Source organism: Notolabrus celidotus, chromosome 3, assembly GCF_009762535.1.
Source record: "Notolabrus celidotus isolate fNotCel1 chromosome 3, fNotCel1.pri, whole genome shotgun sequence".
NCBI classification, from domain to species: domain Eukaryota; kingdom Metazoa; phylum Chordata; class Actinopteri; order Labriformes; family Labridae; genus Notolabrus; species Notolabrus celidotus.
The window spans coordinates 14,691,793-14,700,453 of record NC_048274.1 but is presented as its reverse complement, the minus strand read 5'-3'; the positions used below and the strand labels follow the sequence as shown (position 1 = coordinate 14,700,453).

Sequence of the window (8,661 nt, the reverse complement as noted above, 5' to 3'; positions counted from 1 at the left end):
GGCAAATCAAAAAACAGTACGACAATTCAGAAAACACTATGGCAAATCAGAAAACAGTACGGCAATTGAGAAAACACGACATCAATTCAGAAAACACAACGTCAATTCAGAAAACACTACATCAATTCAGAAAACACTACATCAATTCAGCAACTCAACGGCAATTCAGAAAACACTATGGCAAATCAGAAAACAGTATGGCAAATCAGAAAACACTACGACAAATCAGAAAACACTACGGCAAATCAGAAAACACTACGACAAATCAGAAAACACTACAGCAAATCAGAAAACACTACGACAAATCAGAAAACACTACAGCAAATCAGAAAACACTACGACAAATCAGAAAACACTACGACAAATCAGAAAACACTACGGCAAATCAGAAAACACTACGACAAATCAGAAAACACTACGACAAATCAGAAAACACTACAGCAAATCAGAAAACCCTACAGCAAATCAGAAAACACTACAGCAAATCAGAAAACACTACAGCAAATCAGAAAACACTACGGCAAATCAGAAAACCCTACAGCAAATCAGAAAACACTACAGCAAATCAGAAAACACTACAGCAAATCAGAAAACACTACGGCAAATCGAGTCATGTCCCATGAGAGTACCTACTCCTTCCGGTTTGGTTATTGCCGATGTGTTTTCTGATTTGCCGTTGTGATTTGCACTTCAGGGCCACCGTACTTTACAGATCCTAGATCAGATAAAACAGCAGTGGCAGATCATGTGCCAATCACACCACCTGTCATCCAATCACAGAGGATTTTCTCTCTGATGGCCATTAAATGGTCAGACTCAAGAAACAGATGCAGCACAGAGCTGATCAAAAATGAACTTCAAGTATCTGTAAACTGTGACTTGTCATGTAAGGACTTCTCTCTGGCTGTGCAAAAGGATAAAAGACTGCTTGAGTCAGTCAAGAGCAGCAAAAAGTATCCATGGAAAAAGTACATTTGTTGAGTCATACTCCTCTTTTTCATTTTATTTATCTTTTGCCTGTTTTTTGATGTATAGAGCCAAATTGTGGTTTCTTTGAGGTTTATACATATGAGGTTACATAATGATACAGTAAGGATTAAAGGGAATATACACACTTTCTGCATTTCCAGTTGAATCAGAATATGAATATCAGTAGGGTCCCTACAATGCTGCAGCTGCTTCTATCAAAATCCTTCTCCCACTTGTTCAATATTGACACAACATAACATAGTAGGCAATGTTTGTTTGTGATGTGAACCATCATCCAGTTGTTTATCCCTACATCTTCCAATGACTCCTTCCACATGGGATGTTTCTGGCCCGACCTAAGACCAGTCACATGGGAATCTGTCTGAATGGAGGGTAAGACATATTCACCAGAGCATCATACACCTCCTCATTCTGCTGATTTTTAGGCTGCCACAAGGACCAATTCATATTGAACCATACAGACCCTTTAGAGCATTGTATCACATTGTGTTTTCTTCTATGGTTTTCTTTCACATTGGGCGCCCAAAGAAGATACTTCACCATATCTTGTCAAACTTGACTATAGAGGCATCCAATGAACACACACAATTTATAGCCTAGCACTTTACACAGACAAAGACATCACAAAGTGCTTTACACAGACATGAAATACAGATGTTTTTTATTAAAAAAAACAATGGCAAGTAGGTCCCTAGAGCCACAGATGAAAGCAGTAACACAGATTCCCAGAAGCAGAGATCAATAAAACAGTGTGACTAAAGTTGTTCAGACAGTTAACCAAATGTCTGTCCAAACAGGTGTGTTTTTAACAGCTATTCAAAGACATCACCTTATTCTGCTGAGGGTAAAGATGAGGGCAGATCATTCCACAACTTTGGGGCTACAGCCTGCGAGGCGCTGTCACCACAGGCTTTTACATGAGTGCATGGAACTTTTGAACTGTTTGAACTGTTTAAACGGGTTGGCTGGTGAAGTAGTTTGACTGAATAATCTGGGGTCTTACTGTAAGGGGATTTGTAGGTAAGATTAGGAATATAGGAATATAACTCCCAGATTACGGAGGCTGTAGTGAACAGCAGTACACAGGGACCCAATTTATCTGTGAGATGATGGGAATAACCTCTTGGGAAACAACTAAGATCTCTGTTTTACTGTTATCAAGCTTGAATTGTCAGCAGATAGACAGATACGTATGTTTGATGTTTATTTAAGTTCTATAGTTTAGCCTCTGTTCCCTCTGTCAACATTAAGAAGGCAGGGTTTATGACTTATAATGCAGCTGGTCAGCAGAGGGAGCTCTAAATCCATTGGCTTCAAAAGTCAGTGAAAACTTATGACGTTTTATATAATATACACTCTGACTGGGACTTAATGATACATGGTTTTGTTGATTAAAGAGCCAGTTGACCCAGGGTTAAGTTTGGTACAGCAAGGTAGAGAGGAAGGTACAGATTTGATCAATCAACTACACCACAGTCCCTGGGTTTAACCCATAGACTGTATAAATAATGGACGTAGTATCCGTAGCATCACCCATTTGTTTCTGAGGCACTGTTTTGAAGCCAGTCGGTGGCAGGAACCATATTGGAAATGCTGAAGTGAACCTAACTGCTGTCAAACTAGTGTCAGGTAAAGAGGCGGGCTTTGAGCCTCCAAGCTAGCTACTACAGTGTTCCGCCTGTCAGTCAAGTCAGCTGTGCTACTTATAATGGATAACTCGTAATCTCAATATCGCGTTATGAAAAAGACAACCCCCGTAGTTTTTGTACCAGGCTGTAAACATGTTTATTTCTGCTGTAAAGATTGGCTTTCTTGAATGTGTGTGTATGTGGTTTCCGGTACTTCCGGAGCCAGCTTCAAGAGGACACTTGATGTACTGCAGTTTTTACTTCAATTCTTGCGGCCGGATATTGCAGCTTGGTTTAACCGTATAGCTGCAGCTTCTTTCAGGAAATATTAGTGACTAGTGAGGGTGAAAAAAAGCTAGAAGGTGAATATATGATTGAAAACTTGTCTGCTAACAAAATCTCAAAATATATGGTGTGACACACTGAAAACTCTTCAACAGCAACAACAGTCACAAGTGTTTCTGTCATGGCTCGAGCTCCTCTTCTTTACAGTCCAGTAAAAATTCAGACCTCATAGACCTGTTGAAAAACAACACACCAGGACTGCATGATATAATTTGATTCCCTTTTAAAGTTACAGAAACAGATGTGCAGCACATTGCTTGAGATTTTGTTGTTCCAGCTTTATGCAGTTATGGGTCTTAAAGCTACCCCTTTGAAACCTTTAGCTTTAAGACCCCACGTATAATAATGTTACTGATATTGTAATTGTTGTAATTCTGTAAGAGGTCCTGTGTGAACACTGATGACTTTACTTTTTAATCTTGGGAATTCTCTTAATTTTTTTCCATCTGGACTTTTTAGTTTATTAGTTTCTTTCTGCACTTTTCAAAGATTTAACTTTTACAACTCTTAAACTGTTCAATGAGATTAGTTTAAAAACTAAGTGTGGGAACTGTCATTTTGTGTTGATTTGGGTGGCCCTGAGGACAAAGGACTTCCTATCTTTTTGCTGATTGTGTCCCGTAAATGTGTGTGTGTGTGTGTGTGTGTGTGTGTGTGTGTGTGTGTGTGTGTGTGTGTGCGTGCGTGTGTGTGTGTGGGGGGGGGATAGAAATCCCCAGCTGTGTTATCATTTTCCTGGGCTATTTACAACCTCAATTCCACAAGAGTTGGGAGCATGTGTGAAATGTTGTTAAACAGAATTTGTTGGTTTGGAAATCATTTAAAGCCTATATTTAATTGAAAATAGTGCAAAGCTGGTGCTGATGGTTTGGCCAAGTGGTTAAGTCGTGCACCCAATGTGCAGAAGCTGTAGTCCTCAGGCGGGCAGCACTGGTTTGATTCCAACCTGCAGCCCCTTTCTCACGTCACTCCCAACTCTCTCTCCTGGTTCCCTACTCTATCCACTATCCTATCCTCTCACAATAAAGGCATAAAAGCCCCAAATTATAAATAATAATAAAAAAAAGTAGTGCAAAGACAACATATTAAATGTTGAAACATTTTATTGTTTTATGAAAGATTCATCTTGATGTCAGCAACATTTTTCATAAGAATAAATGTGAATTCAGAAATACAAGTTGTTTATTTGAGAGAAATAGTTAAAAACTTCTAAAATGAACATTCAGTAGGTGTTGGTTTTGTTGCCCCCATGTGGACAAAGTGACGCCTCTTATCTCTTTGCTGATTTTGCTCTCTACTCAAGTAAGTAGCATTTATAGCTTTTTTGTTTATGAAACTGTTTGCCTTTAACAGTCAAATATATCACTCACCCTCAATGTTTAATGTGAGAAATGTAAAAGTACGCCATTTGTCCAGCATGTTGTTGATCACTTTGTGACACCTACCCCATGGCAGGAGCTTTAAGCATTAAAAATAACTACGCAGACATAAGATTTTCATCCTAATGGCCTTGTTGCTTCTGTAGCTCATAAAGAGGCATCAATATTAATTTCAGTCCATTTTACGACCAGCTAAAAACTCCCCACAGAACCTTTAAGCATGTTGACAGCACAATGTTCCCAGAGATGGAACAATTACCCTGGACGTTCAACCTGACGTTCGTTCAAAGTGTTCCCCACTGGAACAGATTAAGAAACCCTGAACAGGTCAGTTAAAGGGGGAGGTGCTTCCTAGCTGAAGTAAACAGTCTGTTTAATGTCTTTCTCTTGCTTTGTAGGGCTTCATCCTTAAGTAACCTTGATGAAGTCAAAGGGATGTCATTAAGGTTATCTCATGTTGGGCTTCAAAACTACATTTTTTCTGTTCTAGAAAGCCTTTGATTAAAACAAAGGACATGGAGTCCTAAGAGGTAGAAGGGATATCATTTGTGGTTATTATGATGGTTACATTTTGTCATGCTGAGGCCTATGAGTTATGTTTGGAGAGGTCTATACCTTCTATGATAAGTGTTGTTTTTCACCTCTGTCATACCCAACCACACAGGAACTATACATTTGTCAGGCCAAAAGATGATGCCCACCTTTAGAAAGAAAAAATGTATCAACTAAAGACAAAAAAGGGGAAAAAATATAGTCCCTAAGACTGCCTGTTACTCCCTCCTATGCTCTTGTACCTATTTCCTTCCAGTTTGAATAATGTATTATTTTGTTAAATTAAGGACAGGCATGTTTTAAAAGGACCTAAAATGCTTAATGAGAATGCTTCCTTACATGTTTTTATGTGAATTTCAGGTATTTCTAAAAGGGAGACATAGCATTGAAACATCCATTCATTGTAAATTCTCACTTTGTATTTTGACTCTCTCTTATTTATAGGACTTAGTTAAAAGTTTGAAAGACCTATGAGATACTGTAAATGAACAGATCAGTTGTGGTCAAACAAAACGTCCATCTGGTTTCTTTTCAGTGATGAGAGACATGTGGTGAAGTCTGTGTGATATGAGTTTGTCCAACAGGTGGCAGTCTGGAATTACTAATACAGGGGAGTGGTGTCTCCTTCTCATCCGTTTTTCAATAAAACAAAACCCACTTTACATGACGGATCATTTCATTTAGCATGATTCTTAGGTATTGACCTCAAAGAGGGCCAGCATCCAGTGCCACAATATAAAGTGACAATATAGCAATCAGCTAAAGGACAAAGTAATCCCAACAGTCCTCCAGCCTTCAAATGTTTAACTTTCTGTAAACTGGAATTTTTTAAGGGATAATTATTTCTTAATAACTAAAGCACTATAGAGTTTAGTAAGTGCACAGAAAATTTAACTGCAGGGTTGTTGTTTTTTGGAACAGTGTCTTCTAAAGTACATTCAGAATTACTTTCACCTCATTCCGGGAGATCAGACAAGCCAGTGCTAAAATACCCCCTGAGGAATGTAACATTGGGGTTCCATAGTCCATCTATAAAAAAATTCATACGAAAACTGAATACATTTATGAGACAGGGGTGAACAATGGGGATTCTTAAATGTTTACTACATATCTCACACCCCATTTATACATTTTAACCATTTTTTCTGGACAAGACGCAGTTTGGTGTTTCAAGTAAGTTGACAGATGAAGGAAAACAGTTAGCCTTTTATCACTCTGTTGTTTCAGTGTCCTCTGATATATGAACAAATTAGTCAAATCTGAGAGAAAGTTTGACACTCTCCAAGTTTTGAAGATATGCATTAAAACATTTTGGCAGTGGGTCTCTGTCTAAGTTTGTGTGCTGTGCTTTATGCGTGGACAAGAAGACATCTGAAGTGAACTAAGTTTTGGTTCTCCATGGAATGAGACTCCTGAAGCTCCTGTAGGTGTAACACGCCTCATTCAAAAAAACATCTGGACTACATGGGAACTGCAACCCTTTGTGATTCACCAACAGGCCACCTGTTTCTCAAACTGCTGACCCCCCCCCCCTTGCTTTGTGTGGATTATTCTTGATTTGTGAAATGAGGCCAACTACTTTCTAAAGCTCCCGTGAAGAACATTTGGTTTGGGTGGATTTTGGCGCCCCCTGTGGACAATGTGGTACCTCCTCTCTTTGCTGATTTTTTCCTGTGGATGTGTATGTAGTGTTTTCCAACAAAGAATCTCACATTTGCCTTTATCACTCTTAGGTTGTTTTTTTTAAAAGGCTGTTTCAGTATTTTACAGTAAGTTAATTTATCGGACACCTACCCCTCGCCAGAAGTTTTAGGTACCCAAAATAACTAAACAGAAGTAATCAGTCTCATCACTGATGGGCTGGATTGCTTTGGTAGGCCATACTGACACATCAATAGCAATGTCAGTCTGTTTTGTTACTGGACAAAAAAAATCTTCACAGTAGCTTTAAGCTTAATAGTTATTGTGGAATAAAAAAGACCTTTGTGTGATGTTTAGGCAACTTGAAATCCTGTTCGTACAAGTTAAACCCATTGTGGTCACTTGTGACCTCCCTCCCCACCTATGTATGCTCCACACCTTATGCTCTTCACAATTTCAGTTTCAAGCTTGTTCCTTTTTCTGTCACAGTATAGTTTCAGTTCAGGCCTGTAGCCCCCTCTTGAACACCCATGAGAACTTTCCTTTCTCATTAAGCCAAGAAATACAATGACTCAAACTGATCCCTGTTTTGGTCAGAATGAGTCACAAACCTAAAAAATACTCGAGCAGAAATGATTTGCAAAAAGCCAAATTTACAAGATACATGGTTAAATTATCAATATGATGACTTTTTTTTTTTTTTGCACTCATCATACTTTTTCCCAAAACGGCTGCACAACAATTTACCTCAGGATATATGCAGTTACATCTTAAAAAAACTGTGCTATTAATGCAAAGCTCTGTGCTATTAATGACAAAAGTCAGCTCTGTCGGGTGTATTATAATGGATCTATACTGAAAGTAAATATTGACGTTCACCCTGGGTGAGTGCTTATTCCTCTGCGCCATCATACATGTAACGTTATACTCCTGAAGTGTAAGTTAAAAGAGAAAAACAAACACACAAATCATCTCAGAGGTAAAGAAAAGGGTGAAGTATCTCCATAAACTACGATTCCCGAATAACACAGGGGGGGAGAGCGTACCCGAGCCACAGCCAGCGTGATCTTCTCTTCACTGCAGTCCTCTTGTCTGGTTTCTCGTTTGCGCGGAAGGAAAAGTAGTCCCCTTACAGTAGAAGGACCGCGCTCTGCTTTGCCTCACACAGAACTCACTGATCGAAGAAATGTAAGCGTCAAAATGTAAAATGAAGGTGTCACTTCATTCATTGAACATAAATACCTTCTGATCAGTCTTGCAATTGCACTTCAATTTTCAGTATCGCTGCGCCGAGCTGTCAAAATGCAGCGCGATAACCTCCTGAGTGGCTCTGAACACACCTGTGGCGAAAATGAGCTTTCATGTGAATAATGCCTTATGTGGATGTGATATATCTATGTCCTGTATATAAATTAACCATTTTCATTTTGCCTAGTACTCCCAAAAAGATGAGATGACAGCGGCATTTTGTCTAAGAGTAGGTCGCATAGTGCTGATATGAGCAGAAACATGTAGCTTTTAATAAATACTTTTTCTACCTGATGTATACTGTGCTGTCTTTCTTCATATACCTGCCTCAGTCTGGTGAAACGATCGGACAGATTTATACTGTTTTGACTCACAGACGGTCACTTTCCTTTCTTGCTCTGATTTTCTCCAGCTCGAAGGATTGGTCTTGAATTTTCGTCATTTAAGCTCCGATAAATTAGTTTCACAAGTTTGTGTCCGACAGAGACGACAGGCGATAGAGCCTAACTTTTTTAATTTCGTTAGAGGTAAACACAGCCCCCTGACAGGGACTGACAGCTGACTAGTTTTCAAATACCCGCCTTATTTCCGCCAACAGCACCTGCACTTCCGGGGAGAACCCTTCAGAATAAAAGCCGTATCTAAAAAAATACAGCACAAGTGTACATATTTATTTTACAAAGTTATTTTTTTTTAACTACAAAAACGTATCTCCTTACGAAATGTCAATAAAAAACAATAAAAAATTAGATTCAAATATTTAAGAAAGAAATAAATACAAATGAGTGTAAATACAATTTGATGATTTCGAGGAAAAAGTACATTGAAAAACGAAGCTTTTCTTAATATTCACAAAAACCTAAAAATCAAGGAAAACT

General features: G+C 38.7%; 1 long non-coding RNA gene across 1 annotated transcript; it reads right to left on the bottom strand.

The window, feature by feature from the left end:
- Positions 1-4,100: 4,100 nt before the first annotated feature.
- Positions 4,101-8,349, bottom strand: LOC117810616. Its single transcript, XR_004630812.1, has 3 exons — positions 8,074-8,349; positions 7,778-7,875; positions 4,101-7,709 (listed from the first exon to the last, which is right to left on the bottom strand). It is a non-coding gene; the product is annotated as an uncharacterized LOC117810616 (long non-coding RNA).
- Positions 8,350-8,661: the final 312 nt, after the last annotated feature.